This window comes from Misgurnus anguillicaudatus, chromosome 22, assembly GCF_027580225.2.
Source record: "Misgurnus anguillicaudatus chromosome 22, ASM2758022v2, whole genome shotgun sequence".
In the NCBI taxonomy this organism is placed as follows: Eukaryota; Metazoa; Chordata; class Actinopteri; order Cypriniformes; family Cobitidae; genus Misgurnus; species Misgurnus anguillicaudatus.
In genome coordinates this window covers 39,418,916-39,437,206 of record NC_073358.2, presented here as the reverse complement: position 1 = coordinate 39,437,206, position 18,291 = coordinate 39,418,916, and the positions used below count along the sequence as shown (strand labels likewise).

At 37.5% G+C, this 18,291-nt stretch overlaps 1 protein-coding gene and 1 long non-coding RNA gene across 2 annotated transcripts in view; one reads left to right on the top strand and one right to left on the bottom strand.

Annotated features, from left to right (window-relative positions):
• LOC141358849 (uncharacterized) overlaps positions 1-18,291 on the top strand; it is a 365,540-nt gene that overhangs the window by 284,625 nt on the left and 62,624 nt on the right. The window lies entirely within an intron of this gene.
• Positions 5,613-10,199, bottom strand: LOC129435219 (uncharacterized). Its single transcript, XR_012365448.1, has 3 exons — positions 10,078-10,199; positions 6,102-6,166; positions 5,613-5,748 (listed from the first exon to the last, which is right to left on the bottom strand). It is a non-coding gene; the product is annotated as an uncharacterized lncRNA (long non-coding RNA).

The window sequence follows — 18,291 nt, the reverse complement described above, 5'->3', positions numbered from 1 at the left end:
AGCCAATGGAGTCGCGCGGGGTCCTAGGGGAGACCGAATTGCCCGGGGGGACCGAATTGCTCACGACACCGGCCCTGAGTACCTATAGAGTAGTATTACATCTTTTATATCTCCGAAGAGTCTTTAGTTTAATCAGATTTATAAAAGAAAGATTAGCTTTACCGAATCTTTCTGATAACGTACGAAAAAATGAAGGAGGAGTTATATCGCAGGAGGAGCGAGTACGAGTCATGCAACACTATACAACACTGTTTTAATTTATGATTTACTACATGTTCGTGTCATTTATATAATATACACGCGCCTATTTCCAACATAAGACAGAAGTCTTACTTACCCCGTGCAACTCGTCATGACCCGGTTGGGAAAATCCACCGCATCAAACACACACACAAAACTCCGCTGCTACCTCGGATAATAAACTATATACATTGTTTTCATAAGGCTGGATGTCTTCTCCTTACATCCAAAAACACACTTCATCTTTCGTGCCATCCCATACGGAAATGTAATATATGACATATATGTCCCTATATCAAAACCGATCTTGGCGTATATGTTACATATATATGCAATATATTAATATCACATATATAGATACTCTTGATATATGAGAAACCTATAAGAAATACTCATATTAAAATGTATATAAATACATAATAATATAACATATATAGATACTCTTGATATATGAGATATATGTTTTAAACCTATATGAAATACTCATATTAAAATGTATATAAATACATATATTAATATCACATATATACACTCTAAAAATGGTTGGGTTAAAAACAACCCAATTGGCAACCCAGCGCTGGGTAAATATTGGACAGAACACATGCTGGGTTAAAGTAACCCAGCACGTTGGGTAACACATTTTAACCCAGCAGGTTGGGTTGTTGAGAAAACCCAACATGTAGTCATTTTAACCATTTATGGGATTAATATTCTGGGTTTTGGGTTATTCTTGCTGGGTTATTTTTATCATGTGCTTTATTGTAAATCAAGACCATTGTTAACAGCAAATAAATGTTTTTTGACTGCAAAATAACTACAAACTCTTACATTTTTACAGTTGTAAGTTGCAAAATCATTTAAAGGACTGCTTACTGACCCAAGTATAAATATATTTATAAAATATCATAAATTATGCACATTGAAGTAACAATGTAAATGGTTGAATCAATTCGTTTGAATTTAAGACAGAATTGTAATTTTACAGTATATAAATGAAATACTGAAATGTACATAAACAAAACTACAGCAGTGTAAGAAAAAAAACAATGTAATTGTTAAATTAAAAGTAAAATCATTCATAGATGTGTAAAGTTTTTTTACAGAACAAATGTTTTAAGTTTAACAGAATGGAATGGATTTGACTAAAAATACTTAATTTATTAAAGTTACTCGTCGTGAACAAAGATGTACACAGGAATCGAACAGGAGAGGATTCATCCATTTAAGAAATGACAGACTACAGGAATTCTGGAATAGAACAGGAATAGAAGCACATTGCCTGGGGTATTTATTTTCAAGCACTTAAAATGACTTTAAAGCTGTAGTCTACGATGTTGAAAATCGGTCTAGAAAGCCTGAGACGGTTAGTAAGTTAGTAACTCATCCCGCCCCTCTGTGCTACCTGATCCCTCCCACCGGGAAACCACCTGAACAACGTCACTCATTTAAGCTGTGATCACTGGTAGTAAACATCAGAACAGAGATTTACCGAGCAGTAAACACATAAAGGCTTGAAGGAATGAACAATTACAATTATGATTGTAATTGACGTTATTTACTTTCACAACAACGTTTGGCATACGTTTCCCCTCATGAGCTTCAAGAAATGACTTTATAAATATAATTACTTTGACCCGTGATACGAGATGCTAAACGGCTAACATTCCAATGCCGACCGGCAGCATGGGCATGTTGTCAGACTGATAATATCATATTTATGTAACACCTCACACAATCTTTGTAAATATAATTATTTTGACCCGTGATACGCGATGCTAAACGGCTAACATCCCGATGCCGACCGGCAGCATCAGCATGTAAGTTAGTCAGATTGATAATACCATATTGATGTAACACCTCACACAATCTTTGTAAATATAATTATTTTGACCCGTGATACGCGATGCTAAACGGCTAACATCCCGATGCCGACCGGCAGCATCAGCATGTAAGTTAGTCAGATTGATAATACCATATTGATGTAACACCTCACACAATCTTAGTAAATATAATTACTTTGACCCGTGATACGCGATGCTAAACGGCTAACATTCCGATGCCGACCGGCAGCATCAGCATGTAGTCAGATTATAATACTATTTATGTAACACCTCACACAATCTTTGTAAATATAATTATTTTGACCCGTGATACGCGATGCTAAACGGCTAACATTCCGATGCCGACCGGCAGCATCAGCATGTAGTCAGATTATAATACTATTTATGTAACACCTCACACAATCTTTGTAAATATAATTATTTTGACCCGTGATAAGCGATGCTAAACGGCTAACATCCCGATGCCGACCGGCAGCATCAGCATGTAAGTTAGTCAGATTGACAGGGCCGGAGTGGGACTCATTTTCAGCCCTGGAGTTTCATGCCTTAGACCGGCCCACTTTAGTTCACGACTGACTATTAAAATAATATCTTTAAACCCTCAGTAGTATAAGTCTGCAGTAGTGCACTGTTCTCTGCAGCCTTGCAATTCACTGTATTTTTCAAATATATAATTTCATATTCCGTGCAAATGCAGTAAACAATTATAATTTTTGCCATAATTATGCAGCCCTACCATAAGACCATAATATTACTAAAGTAAACTTATTCAAAAACTAAAGGAAACAAATGTGTTTGTATTTTCCTCTATATTTCTATTTCTAAAAAATGGTGAGTCTTGAGATTAACTGTTGGGTTGATAACGTTTGGAAACCTCTGATATACAATACACAAGCAAGATTTATCAAGTATATATGCATTGGAAACAAATGGAAATAATCTGTATCTTTTTTTTAGTACTTAGATCATGTCTATTGCTAAATAACGTAGGCCTACATTGTGTTAAAAAAAAGAAAACATCATGGATATACTTTTGAAACGAATGAGTTTTGCATCAAATAGATTTTTGTTCCTCTTGCAATAAACGATGAATAATGACTATTCATAGAGAATTCATCTATGACTTGGATAAAAAAAATACGTTTAGAGGCCAGCCCGTTTGTATTAAGACGCGCTCAAGTTTATTTAAAATATAATAGACGCGCGGCCGGCAAGGGCACTCAAAAGACGCGCTCAAGTTTATTTAAAATACAGACGCGCGGCCGGCAAGCGCACTCAAAAGACGCGCTCAAGTTTATTTAAAATATAGACGCGCGGCCGGCAAGCGCACTCAAAAGACGCGCTCAAGTTTATTTAAAATATAATAGACGCGCGGCCGGCAAGCGCACTCAAAAGACGCGCTCAAGTTTATTTTAAATATAGACGCGCGGCCGGCAAGCGCACTCAATATAGACGCGTCTGAAACAAAACTCGTGTTCAAGTAAGCGCTTTGAAAACCAGAAGACAGTGGCACGTCCTGCGTTTCCCATGCGTTTTAGATGTCAATGCACCCTAATGCAAGAATTCTTCCAATAAGTGGTCGGGACTCGGGACACAATCAACTTGTGCATAAAGCGGCGGGGACATCTCTCACCCGCAAATACGCGTCATCCCGGTGGCATGACAACACCGGCCCTCGTGGCCAAAAAAACAGACCGGCCCACCGGGAATCCTCCCGGTTCTCCCTATGGCCGATCCGGGCCTGCAGATTGATAATACCATATTGATGTAACACCTCACACAATCTTAGTAAATATAATTACTTTGACCCGTGATACGCGATGCTAAACGGCTAACATTCCGATGCCGAACGACAGCATGTACTCATTAAAAGATATTTATGTAACACCTCACACAATAAAAGTATAAATAAGTGCGTACCTGTTCAACAAATAGTCTGCCGTGTCGGCGTCGGTTTTCAGCCCCAAATCTCCCTGAAGCTTCCTCCAATGGTCAATGGCGGACCATATATTGATTCTACTTAGAGTCCGGCGTTTTTCAAATTTTTTTAACCTCTGCTCTTTCTTCAACAGACTTCCCTTTTCTTCCAACCTTTACTGTAGGGACAAGCAGGGGCTGCTTGCTGCTGTCGTTTAGTTTTTTTTCCATTAGTGAGAAGTTGCTGCTTCGCTAGCTACCATACACTGACACAAATTTCATGTCGCAGGCAGGAGAGAGGCGGGGTGGTGTGCGATGGGGTGGAGACGCGAGCACGATGTGGATTTTCAAATGTAGCAGGGATTGGATGAGAGCAGTTAACCAATGTAAGCTCTCCGGCCGGACAGTTTACATTGGGCAACTTATCTGCTACCATCCACCCACTAGACTGAATGGATTTTTTTAATTCTTTTTTCTCTTCATATTGTTAGGATGTTACTGTAGAACCATAACCAGCATCTAAACGAGGTTATTAATAATGAACAATCTTTGAAATCGTAGACCATAGCTTTAAACCAGAGACTGTAAAAAATATGCAAGTAGTGTCTGTGCCGTCACCCACTGGTTTGTGAAGAGCATTTTTGAAGCTTAAAGTAGGTGGTGCGTGCCGTCGCCATCTTGGCAGAATTGCAGTTTAAAGGAATATTCAATTTTCTTAAAAGAAAAATCCAGATAATTTACTCACCACAATGTCATCCAAAATGTTGATGTCTTTCTTTGTTCAGTCTAGAAGAAATTATGTTTTTTGAGGAAAACATTGCAGGATTTTTCTCATTTTAATGGACTTTAATAGACACCAACAATTAATACTTAACTCAACACTTAACAGTTTTTTTCAACGGAGTTTCAAAGGACCAAACAATCCCAAACGAGGCACAAGTGTCCCACCCAGCAAAACGACCGTCACTTCTGACAAGAAAAATAACAAATATACACCTTTAAAGCACAACTTTTCGTTTAGGTCAGGTCCAGCGCGACCTAACGTAAATGCGTAGTGACGTAGGGAGGTCACCTGTTACATATATAAAACGCACATTTGCGGACCATTGTAAACAATTAACTGACACAAAGACATTAATTAGTATCAGTTGACATACAACAACGTAGGAACGGTCCTCTTTCACCACACTTGTAAACACTGGGGCGGAGTTTCGCGTTCGTCCTCTGTGACCTCTTGACGTCATGATGTATTGGGTGAGGTCACGCTAGCGCATGACGACCGGATCTAAACGAGAAGTTGTGCTTTAAAAGTGGATATTTGTTATTTTTATTGTCAAAAATGACAATTGTTTTGCTAGATAAGACCCTTATGCCTCGTTTGGGATTGTTTATAGTCCTTTGAAACTCCGTTGAAAAAAACTGTTAAGTGTTGAGTTAAGTATTAATTGTTGGTGTCTATTAAAGTCCATTAAAATGAAAAAAATCTTGCAATGTTTTCCTCAAAAAAACAGAATTTCTTCTCGACTGAACAAAGAAAGACATCAACATTTTGGGTGACATGGTGGTGAGTGAATTATCTGGATTTTTCTTTTAAGAAAATGGAATATTCCTTTAAGTCACTTCCGTATTCAGAGAGACTGATTGAGAAAAAAGATTGAGAGATCTGCTGCATGTTTCCCATGGCCAGGACGAAAGGAAAGGGTTTTGAGGATTCTGTCCAGAGAAGAAATTCCACCACATTTGTTGCAATCTACAAAAGAGGAAAAAATGTTTCGTGGTCTGAACTGAATGATCAGATTTAAGTATTCAGAAAACCGTGTGGGCCAAGTGAATTATACATTTTATAAAAATTATAAGGCTCTCTTTTGCATCCCTGGCCGCATTACCACTACGTGTGAGATTTTTTTTCCAAAAATGCAATGGCCTGTTGTCAGTTTGCATAAGACTTTGGTGTTGCACTCCTTTAACTGTTGTGCCAACAACAAAGGCTGCAAACCACACAGACTGACAAATAGGATGATCTGACTATAAAGAATAAAGTACTGCAGAACTAAAATGTAGCAGATAATTAGGAATTATTAATTTGTTAAATGTTATACTTACTGGCTGAAGTTGTATGAAGGTCTTGCTAGCCTCATCAATGGATGGACGTTAAAACTCTGCACACTCTAGAAAAAGAATTGGAAAACAACATCACATCTGATCTCTGCTAAAAACATAATATCTCTGTAACAGTATCAGCCACAGATCAGAGGGCTGGTCAATATACATTTGAAATCACAGGAGACAACCCAAAAATATTTTGAAATGAATATAAAATAGTAACTAAATACGACTCAATAATCTAATTTCATATAACACATATAGCCTACAGAAATCCCAAGTCTCCCGGAAGTTCCGGGAGTCTCCCGCATTTTGATAGCGGCTCCCTGATGCCCGCAAATTAGTTAAAATCTCCCGGAATTTAGAGCGAGCAAGAAAGAGTAGCACGCGCACGGCAGAGAGGGACGGGGAGACCTTGCTTGTGTGTGCTAGTGTGCCTTATTCAGCGCATGTAAGACAGAGAGCATCCTGATTGGCCTGCTCCGGTAAATCAACCAATCAATTGTCAGTGTGGGCGGGCTTTTATCTCTTCTCCGGACATAGATATATACAATTCTCCCGAAGGTGAGTTCAACAAGTTTAATATCATGTGCATATTTTTCAGGCTGGCTACTAGTTGCCAAGGCTACATGAAAACAACAAACTCCTTAGACCTGTTTAAAGTTGCAATAGAATATAAATAAAACAGTTTATATAAATATTATAAGCAGCTTATATAAATAGTAAAAGTGATCTACATATTGTAAAATAATTAACAAATAATTGGGTAACACTTTACAATAAGGTTCATTAGCTAACATTAGTTTACTACATTAGTTAACATATAATAATGAACTGCATTTATAAAGCATTTTTTTATCTTTGTTAATGTTAATTTAAACATTTACTAATACATTATTCAAATCTTGTTAACATTAGTTAATGCACTGTGAACTAACACGAACAAACCATGAACAGCTGTATTTTTATTAACTAACGTTAACAAAGATTAGCAAATACAGTAACAAATGTACTGCTCATGGTTAGTTCATGTTAGTTAATACATTAACTAATGTTAACAAATGAGACCTAGTAAAGTGTTACCAATAATTGCATAGGCCTCTAGAAATTAATATTATGCTTTTATATCTTGAAATGTCATATCCTTGTCCTCCTTAATTTTTTTTTTTTTTGGGGGGGGGGGGGGTTAGGGGGCTTCGGGATACCTCCCTGAAATGCCTTTTTGCAAGTTGGGATGTCTGGCCTACATGTTTGTTAACCGATAGTCACTTCCACGCAGCCTCCGTCTTGGTGACAAATACGTTTATATTTTCAAGTTCATGTCCAAACACTTAAATTATTGTTTCATTTTAAAAGAGAGGAACAAGCAATATACATACAAGACACCGGTTCTTGGAAACACTGTTTCGTTTTCATTTATCGACGCGTTACCTGCCTTACCGACTGTGAAGTGAATGTGCTGCTTGTCCCTGCCTCAGTGACAGATCCTCCGTGATCCTCCGCCGCCGGTACAGTTAACCAGAGCCGGACAGTAACGGAGTACATTTACTTGAGTACAGTACTTGAGTACAATTTTGAGGGATCTGTACTTTACTCAAGTATTATTTTTGGGGAGTACTCATGACTTTACTCAAGTACATTTGAGAGGCAAATATTTTACTCTTTACTCAAGTACATTCTATCCATAACCGTGAGTACCCGTTACTTCTTCTAAAAAAAGGAAAAAAGAAAAATCTCAGAAACCCTTGATTTGTTGTTTCCCGTTTCTCAAACGTGATTGGATGTGCAGGCGCCACTGATTGGGACAGCCTATCAGCCATCACCTTCAGCTTCCGCCAAAGTCCCAATAGTCAGATTTAGATAAGAGAAGAAACCATGGACGAAACAATGGAGGAAGACACAGCAGTTCCATCCTGGGAATGTGACAACCCGTGGCTCCACCTCGCCAGACTATTTTAATTTTCTAAACAAGTTAGTGATAGTTTTCGCTGTAAGTGTTTGATGTGTTTACCAAAACAGAGCTTCATCACCGCTTACAAAAATTCAACCCCTTGAGAGCGGCAGGGATCACTGGTGATCCCGGATTATTGTTGTTCAAAATTCATTACTCTTCAAAACATCACACTCTTGATCTGGACAAACTCAGCATCAGAAGACAGGTTTAAGACTCCAGCTTCGACATTTGACCACTGTTTGTTATTAAACTGGTTTGCAGTGACATAAATTTCTTACTTTATGCCAGGAGTGCAAAATAATTAATCTGTAACGTTCGTTATTTTGAATAGAAATCATCACTCAAAAAACATTCATTCTCGTCTTCATGTTAGTAAAATATTTAGTCTTACAGAATAAGATTTCTATTCATTTTCCACTGAATTATGCGATCTGAAGAGCTCAAAGAGCGAACGGAGTGAGATGTGTGTCTCCTCTTCCTGACTCGTGTCAGATTTGACCTCAGAGCTTTATCATTTGCTGTACAGCTGTCAATCATCTCACGTGGTTCAATGTGCACTGTGGCAGTAGTAATGCAAAATTTAAAAATGTACTCTTGTACTCTTGATACTTAAGTACTTTTAAAAACAAGTACTTTTTACTTTTACTTGAGTAGACATCTGACTGCAGTACTTTTACTTGTACTTGAGTAAAATTTAGCAAGGGGTAACTTTACTCTTACTCAAGTAATGAAGCTGTGTACTCTGTCCGCCTCTGCAGTTAACATGTGCTCGCGCCTCTCGGCCTGTCTTTACATATCAAATGACAAGAAAGCAACTCGTTTGTCGCTAAATTTAATTTAACAGCGTCGCTATCGCTTGTTAAAGGACAAGTTCTGTATTTTACACTTAAAAGCCCTGTTTTCGGATTGTTTGTGGTGAGGTAGAGCGGTTTTGACTGGAATTTCGACATTTGCGGGCTGCCCCGAGATCTTTGGGGTGTTTGTGTTTCGGCTCCTACCTTTACAATCGGTTTAATGGTGCACTGGAACAATCCTTTCTAAAATGCATTAAACTTTCGTTTACAAAGACGTGAAACTTATCGAGTGGTCAGGGGTGTTCAATGATATGCTCACACAAAAATCGCGTTAAAAGATGCTTTCCAACAGGTGTTTTAGCAATCGTTGTTAACTTGTGGACCTATTTTTCCAAACGCCCCACACCCGTACATTCTTCCGCTTAGAGCTTGAATAATAGACACTCCAGCCCAGGTGGTGGCGCTAATCCGCCATTGCCAATTGCAAGAATAGAAACAAAGTTCCCGGCGGCGGAGTAATACCTCACAGCACAACTAATACAAGTCAATGAAGTTGGCAAAAACATCGATAAAACCTGTTGGAATGCGTATTTTGCAGCGATTTTTGTGTGAGCATACCAGTGAACACCCCTGACCACTCGGTGAGTTTCACGTCTTTGTAAACCAAAGTTTAATGCATGTTAGGAAGGATTGTTCCAGTGCACCATTAAACTCATTGTAAAGGTAGGAGCTGAAACACAAACACCCAAAAATTCTCTGGGCAGCCGCATATGTCGAAATTTCAGTCAAAACCGTTCTATTTCATAATAAACAATCTGAAAACAGGGCTTTAAGTGTAAAATACCGAACTTGTCCTTTAAGCTTGGAAAGGTAAAACTGTGCGCGTGTGTGACACAAGAAGCCGAAGTGGGGGTTGCGGAGGTCAACTCGGTACCGGTTTTGACTCGCTTTGTTAAAGGCTTACAGAAATTGTCATGAGTTAACGTAATCAACCGTGTGATGGGGATTTTGTAACACCGATTTTGTTAATTTTATTAATATGCCATATCAAAAATCTTAGAACGATTATTCGAGTCAATTTGTGTAAATGGCGATCTGAGGTAACAGTCGTCATTCCTCCAAATTACAGCCGTCGTCTTAGTCTGTATAAATTAACACGTTGCTGTCTCGCAAAATGTTATAATCTTGTTTATATTCATGAAATGTTCACAAAAACATATTAACTTACCTTGAAACAACTGCTTCCAGTGACTCTGTCCTTTTACAACGACCGTTGCTGAGCACATTCAAACATCAAGGGCGCGACGCACATGAGCCTCTTCAAACAACCCAGCATAATAACCCAGCAGTTTTAACCCAACACCTAGAAAACTGAAACTACCCAAAAAGTGTTTAAAATGTAAAAAAAACCCAGCAAAACAACCCAACAGACTCAACCCAGCATTTTGGGTTAAAAAATAACCCAGCCATTTTTAGAGTGTAGATACTCTTGATATATGAGATATATGTTTTAAACCTATATGAAATACTCATATTAAAATGTATTTAAATACATATATTAAAAATATGTATATGTATGAATTCTTATATGGGTTTGTATTTTACAACCATATAAGATGGATTTTTACATGATACTGTATGCTCCAATCATATGATATCAATATGTTTTATGTCTAGATTTCTAAAACAACATAGCCTATACAGGTCTGTAAATATATTGTTTAAAATTATTAGGGTCATAACATTATAACCCTGCCTAGTTTCAAACTGCATGCATTTGGCACCGCAATGCGGGGTTAATCCCACAAAAACAGGGCTAACCGTGCTTCCGAGCAGTGTATCCAGGGCAGGACTTAAAAGGGTGGAGGCCCCTGGGCTTGAATAAATTTTGGGCCCAGAACAAAAGGTACAAAAGCTGTCACTGGGACGGTACCCTTTAAATGGGTCCTAATATTTACCATTTAGGTACAGATATAGGTACATTTGTACCCATTATATGCACTCTTTAGGTACAAAGGTGTACTATTTGAAAGGGTACCCCAGTGACACCTTAGGGGTTTTCACACTGCGCTTAACCCTGGGTTATCTTCATTCTAAACCCCGGGTCTAACCCTGGGTTAAGGAGCGTTTCACACCTGTAATTTGAAAGCGGAGTTAGCACCGCTTTTTACCCAGGGTTATGAAACCCTGCTCCGGAGCAGGGTTAGCACCACATTTGTGGTGTTAACCCCGCATTGCGGTGCCAAACGCATGCAGTGTGAAACGAAGCAGGGTTAGAATGTTATGACCCTAATTAAACACAGCTGAAGTAGCTAATCAAGGTGTTCAGGGTTGCTTGATAATTACAGAGAGGTGTGTTGGAGGAGACTCCTGACCCAGGGTTTAGGAATGCACAGTGTGAAACGTCAAATTATGAATACCCAGGGTTATCTCTTAACCCCTGGTTAAGTTTGAACAGTGTGAAACATGAAAAAATAACCCAGTATTCCGTTAACCCTGGTTTTAGAATAACCCAGGGTTAACAATTTCAGGTGTGAAAAGCCTACTTGTGTAAATTATCTTCTGAGAGTGCACAGTAAACAACCTAAAATAAAAAATATATCATAGAACTACATTTTAGGGAAGTTTCCCGACAGGGTTTAGATTAATCTAGCACTAGGTCTATTGCTAGGTTATATTAGGGCATTCAAGTAGTTTTTACAAACAAACCTTACAAAAAACATTACTGGTGTGCGTCTTGAGACAAAACAATGGCAATGATATATGTTAAGATATATCAGAGCAAGATGTGTTTAAATTAAGACAGATCAAACATGCATTTTAGTCTTGGACTAGGATAAGACCTGACTAGGAAACTGCCCCTATATCTCTATAGCAGAACATAAGCCCAGTCTAAAATTAAATCATTTATTTTTAGGGATGTCACAAATCCAAATTAATCATGCACATTAATAAATACCCCATAACAACATTTAAAATCATTGTGTTAGACTTAGCTTAAGAAAAGAATGATATGTCTTGATAAACATTCACCTTATTACACACCATATAATGTAATGTGTAAACATTATCAACAAGTGTATTTTTTGCATATAGCCTAATACAAGTGGTGCAGTGTTTAAGTATGAAAAAGAAAAGATTTTAGGGTGTTATTTAAAAATTATGACAAAACAATCATGTAATATTAGACACCAAAAACGAAAGTGGAGAAGATGATCATTCATTAATTTTTGCGTCTGATATGAACATAATACATTAAAACCTTGAACGTAGATATAAAAATGAAATTTTTTCAGAAGTTTAAACTGTGATTCTGTGAAGCACAAGCAAACATGCTGAAAGAGAAACTACAGGTAGGCTCGCTAGTGGATTATATCAAAAACCATCAGGACATCAACATGCCCACAATTTAGTGCATCCTCACCTCCAGATGAAGTAATAAACTGGACTGATGATTTAAATGTTGACATAATCATATGTGCGTTGTTAACTCTCCGGATTTTGTTATGTTTCGTAGCTCTGCTTCACTCGTTTATTTCTCCACAGAAACTGTTTTGGTACAGTGTCGCGTGAACTGCAGACTGCGAGCAGATTGGATTTCATTTGGCACTACGCAGACCGTTTGGTGATGTCAAAGTACCGCGAGAGCGATTAGAAAGCAGACTTTTCTGTGTGATTTCTCGGATCGCTTTCGCGGTACTCTGATGTCATTCTTTTGGCTGTTGTTGAAACACATGAATACACCCGTCTGCTTTACAGTCACTTTTGCGCCGTGATAATTTATTTTCATATGATGATCGGATCGCGCAGTGCCGCATGAAGTCAAATGCACCAAATATCAAACAGCCGACTGTATATGATGTTCAACCCGCCAAAGTAGCAAGTGGAGCATGCGCATGGTGAGTGATTCAGATTTATGAATGAAAGTGTCAAATGTTTGTCACACACTGACACTGCTAAGTATCCTCACGCTTTTTTAAATGGGTATACGGAAATCCTTGACCATTACTAGTGGGTATACTGCTTATACTGGCGTATCACGTAAGATTACAAACAAACAAGAAAAAAACAGAGTTACAAGACCATACTTACTCTAGTAATCTCTTTTTCATACTGAGCGCTTCATTTTCGCGTTGCTCTTTCTCGTTATCTGTAAAGCTCATTCATGACCATTTCGCGTATTCGCTATTGTACTAGCATCTATGGGTTTCAAAAGCAGTAAACTCAGCACGTCATATTCAGCACCAAGATGACTGACATATATATATATATATATATATATGTATATATATACAGTCTTGTTCAAAATAATAGCAGTACAATGTGACTAACCAGAATAATCAAGGTTTTTAGTATTTTTTTTATTGCTACGTGGCAAACAAGTTACCAGTAGGTTCAGTAGATTCTCAGAAAACAAACAAGACCCAGCACCCATGACACGCACGCTCCCAAGGCTGCGCAACTGGGGTATTAGCCGAAAGGGGTGTGTTCAAAAAAATAGCAGTGTCTACCTTTGACTGTACAAACTCAAAACTATTTTGTACAAACATTTTTTTTCTGGGATTTAGTAATCCTGTGAATCACTAAACTAATATTTTGTTGTATGACCACAGTTTTTTAAAACCGCTTGACATCTGTGTGGCATGGAGTCAACCAACTTGTGGCACATCTCAGCTGTTATTCCACTCCATGATTCTTTAACAACATTCCACATTTCATTCACATTTCTTGGTTTTGCTTCAGAAACAGCATTTTTGATATCACCCCACAAGTTCTCAATTGGATTAAGGTCTGGAGATTGGGCTGGCCACTCCATAACATTAATTTTGTTGGTTTGGAACCAAGACTTTGCCCGTTTACTAGTGTGTTTTGGGTCATTGTCTTGTTGAAACAACCATTTCAAGGGCATGTCCTCTTCAGCATAGGGCAACATGACCTCTTCAAGTATTTTAACATATGCAAACTGATCCATGATCCCTGGTATGCGATAAATAGGCCCAACACCATAGTAGGAGAAACATGCCCATATCATGATGCTTGCACCTCCATGCTTCACTGTCTTCACTGTGTACTGTGGCTTGAATTCAGAGTTTGGGGGTCGTCTCACAAACTGCCTGTGGCCCTTGGACCCAAAAAGAACAATTTTACTATCATCAGTCCACAAAATGTTCCTCCATTTCTCTTTAGGCCAGTTGATATATATATATATATATATTAGCGAATTAATTGCAGCACCAAACAATTCTGCACCAACCAATTCACCTTATTTTTCACGACAACAAGGGCAGCGCCATTGCGCTCATTTTGTCAACGTACTTCCGGCCGCATAGATGATGAGCAGCTGAGGCAGTGGCTGAAGGCGACGCGTTAAACTTAAAAAGCTCACTCTTGCGCCTTTATGTTTGTTTCTTACCAATTTTAACGGACGGGAAGCCGACTGAGGAACACCCTTATCCCAACTAATGGTTCGACTACGATGTTCCGGTAACTTTAAACCACGCCGGGTGTTGAAAAGGTGGCCAGTTTCAGGTAAGCTGTCTTAGCTAACTATGTGCTCGTTCGCCTAAAGTTAGATTTGTGAAGTCCGTTGTACAAATAAACTTAAGATCACTAACGTTAGTTTATCAAATGCAACTATTTTGAATGGTTTTAATTGTCCACTTATATTTTTATATTTACGATAGTACAACGAGATATTATAGTACATTATTACATTCTTACAGTAGCCCACGTGATTCCTAAAAGTTACTGAGATTTCAGATGCTAGAATGTCAGTTCAATTCTCATTCAGATATTGATAATGGCCTATTAAACGACGTATTATTTAACACTGAAGTTAGAGATTGTGTGTATAATGTTACTGTCTCTTTTTAATGCATCTCTTTTTTACACACTGTTATGTTTAAATGCTAACATAAAAATGTTTATGGTTATATTGTTTTCACAGATGCATTGATGTTTAGGACAGCTGTGAGGATGATAATCAACATGTTCCTAAACTGTGATGCAGAAACACAATGGGAGGATCCATCCGTCTCTGACCACAACTACACTTTAAAATCACAAATCAACCTGAAGCAACCTACATCTGATATGGGAAAACAATGGTGCAGTTTCCCGGACAGGGCTTATGCTGGTCCCAGGCTAAAATGCATATTTGAGCTGCAATAATTTAAAAACACCTTGTACCGACATACCTCAACATATGAGTGCCATTGTTTTGTCACAAGATGTGCACCAGTCTTGTTTTTTTTTTTTTTGTAGGGTTTGTTTGTAAAAACTAAAATGTCCTAATATAATTAAAGCATAGTCCTGTAAACCCTGTCCGAGAAACTGCTTCAGTGTGTTAAGCTGGCACAAATGTACATATCTCTGCTGTGAAACAACCATCTTTGTCAGCTTTACAGAGGGTTGATATTGCATCCATTACACAGTCGCCAAGCACTTTACCAGTATATACACCAACAGCTTCCAGATATACGCTTGGGATCAGCTCCTGATGACTCTGATAAAGCTGTGTCTTAATTTATTGCAGGGTGGTCTTGCTGAAAAGTTAGTTGTTTCTTAGTCCATAGTTACTTTTATAAACCTTTACAATGTGACCTGATTTTACCTGTTGTAATTAAAGTTACATTAAACCTTCATATGTGATCAGATATTGTGTAGTTATATAAAACCTTTACAATGTGATCAGATATCATGCAGTGATATTAAACATTTACTATGTGATCAGATGTTATGCAGTGATATTAAACATGTACTATGTGATCAGATGTTATGCAGTGATATTAAACATTTACAATGTGATCAGATGTTACCTGCCATGCAGTTATATTAAACCTTTACAATGTGATCAGATATCATGCAGTGATATTAAACATTTACAATGTTAAATAAAAGGATTTAAGTCTCCTGATTTTAAGGAATAAGTGTTAGCAAGTTTGCAAACAAATTCTATCATGGTACATTACAACATAAAAACAAAATAGTTATTGGACTGGCTAAGGTGCACATTTGCTTTAAAAAAAAAGACAAAATCACTGTGTAAATATTGGTAGGCATAAGTACTTTACTAATTTCCAATGCTGCTCCATCAACTCCTGACAGGACGAGGTAATATGTCCCATATTTGCCGCGGCCGCTTTATATCGTCTAACCACGAGACGATTGACAATATAAGACTATCCGAGCGTCTTATGAAGTTTTCTCTGTGCTCCTAATTTAAAACATTAACAGCAGTAGCGATATTTGTCATTTGGCTAAAGTTATAGTGAACTACAAACAATATTCTAACCCCCAAACTAACCACCGAATGCACTGTGCCATATTAGCAGCGGAAGTCGGTTGACAAAATGCGGAAGAGCGAAGAATTAAAAAGGGGTGTGGCGGAATAAGGTGAATAGGCTGTAAAATAAAAAATGAAAACGACTGAACAAATCAAACGAACGCAAGCAAGCACGGAGGCCCCTATTGGCTGGGGCTCCTGGGCTCAAGCCCACTCAAGCCCAATGGTAAATCCGGCCATGAGTGTATCATAACCCTGGGTTAATTTCAGGGATAACCCTGCTTCTAAATTACAAGTGTGAAATGCTCCTTAAACTAGGGTTAAAAGTGGGGTTTAAAGAGAACCAATCACTGCAAAATTTTTCGTTGTGAATTCACAGTAAATAAATGGATAAATTTTGCATGACTTTCACAGCAAGGATTACAGAAATATACTGTGAAAATACTCACAGCAATTTACTGTAATGTTATATCTGTGATATTACAATGCATTGATGTAAAAGCACAACTGTATACTGTAACTTCACAGCTTCAATGGCAAAGCAATTACTGTGATATTACAATACATTACTGGGGAATTACAATCTTTTGCTGTACATCATTACAACAAGGCCATGTACTATTACAGTGTGTACTGTGAAAGTAATGTACATGTTGACAATAATTTACTGTGAAAAGAAACGTTTGATTAGTAAATGAATTAGGTGATGATTTTTTACCATTATGTACCAACCACCACAGAATTACAATATTAACTTTACGTTAATGTTCATAACAAATGTGGTGTATTAACACGAAGTTAACTCAACCAGGGAAAAAACTAGCAAGCAAAGAGACAAGGGTCAAGAGTCCAACTAAAACAACCACTAATCACAATAATGGTGACTTAAAAAATGAAACAAAATATCAACATCTAAACCTAATAAGTGAATTGTGTTTTTAGATTAATGATTTATAATGTTATAATAATTACACTAGTTTGACACATTTAGTCACAGTTAATGAAATCAGGCAAGCAGGTTTTATGAATACAAAGCTGTACATATAGCTATATTTTATTAATGTTTACACTGCATTTAATCTATTATTTCACTTATAGATAAATTAAAGCCATTCTTATACCTACCCTACCCAACATATGCCTTCATTCTAAATAAACACTTTTCTTCATTTAAAATAAGGTATTTTCAATGTGATATATGTGATAAGCTAGCCTAACGTTGTCATACTCAATTCTAGTCAGAATTGATCTTCCCCGATTTTCAAATAGTGGTGGGCGGGGCTAAGATCGGCTGGCACCCAGGCTAGTGATAAGCTGTATTGTCATTAATTCCTGACCCTATCATACATGCTGCTGCAGCAACCTCAAATATCACAACAAAGCACAACGCTTTAAATAATATATTTTGAAACATCATGTTAGCAATTTGACATGCATGACAAATTCGTCAAAGGTTATCCTGTTTGCCTATAACAGCACCAGACAAAAGCACAAGCCCTAAAATACTGTAAGTGTGATTTGCGACGAGACCAAAGATAAATCACACTGCTTTGTTCATAACACAGCAAATTAGATATTATAATACAACGCAACATTATAAAATACAACGTTTTACCTTACGATGACCTTGCGGAGTGAAAGCTCCTCTTGAACTTAAAAGTCTGTAGATTTTTGCGTGTGAAGTTTTTCTCAAACGCGAGCTGAATGAGCTGATGAATGACGATGACAAAACCGCTAAAATTTGATTTTAAAACTGCACGCGATGCTCAGCTGTTACAATACTGTATATTTACTGTATAACCATCTTATATCATTTATATCTGCTATATAGTATGCCACAACCAAACTGCATATTCTAATTTTAATAAACAGAACTACGTCTAAAACAAACACATTAAATGCTGCTGGAGACTTGCCATTGGCTGTTGTATTTGAATGAATAAATAATGAGGTGAATCTAAGAAAGGATAAGGGACTATTTTGGGCATGTTTTACTATAAAAAAAGTTTTAATTTAATATGTGTTGGGTTATTACGTTTATGTAATACTAAATTGCATTGTTTCTGATATATATTTTAAAGATGTGTTTTTTAAGTTACCATTGTAGAGAACAGTAGTACTTTTCCTGTGACTTAAATACTGCTGAAAAAACCTTCA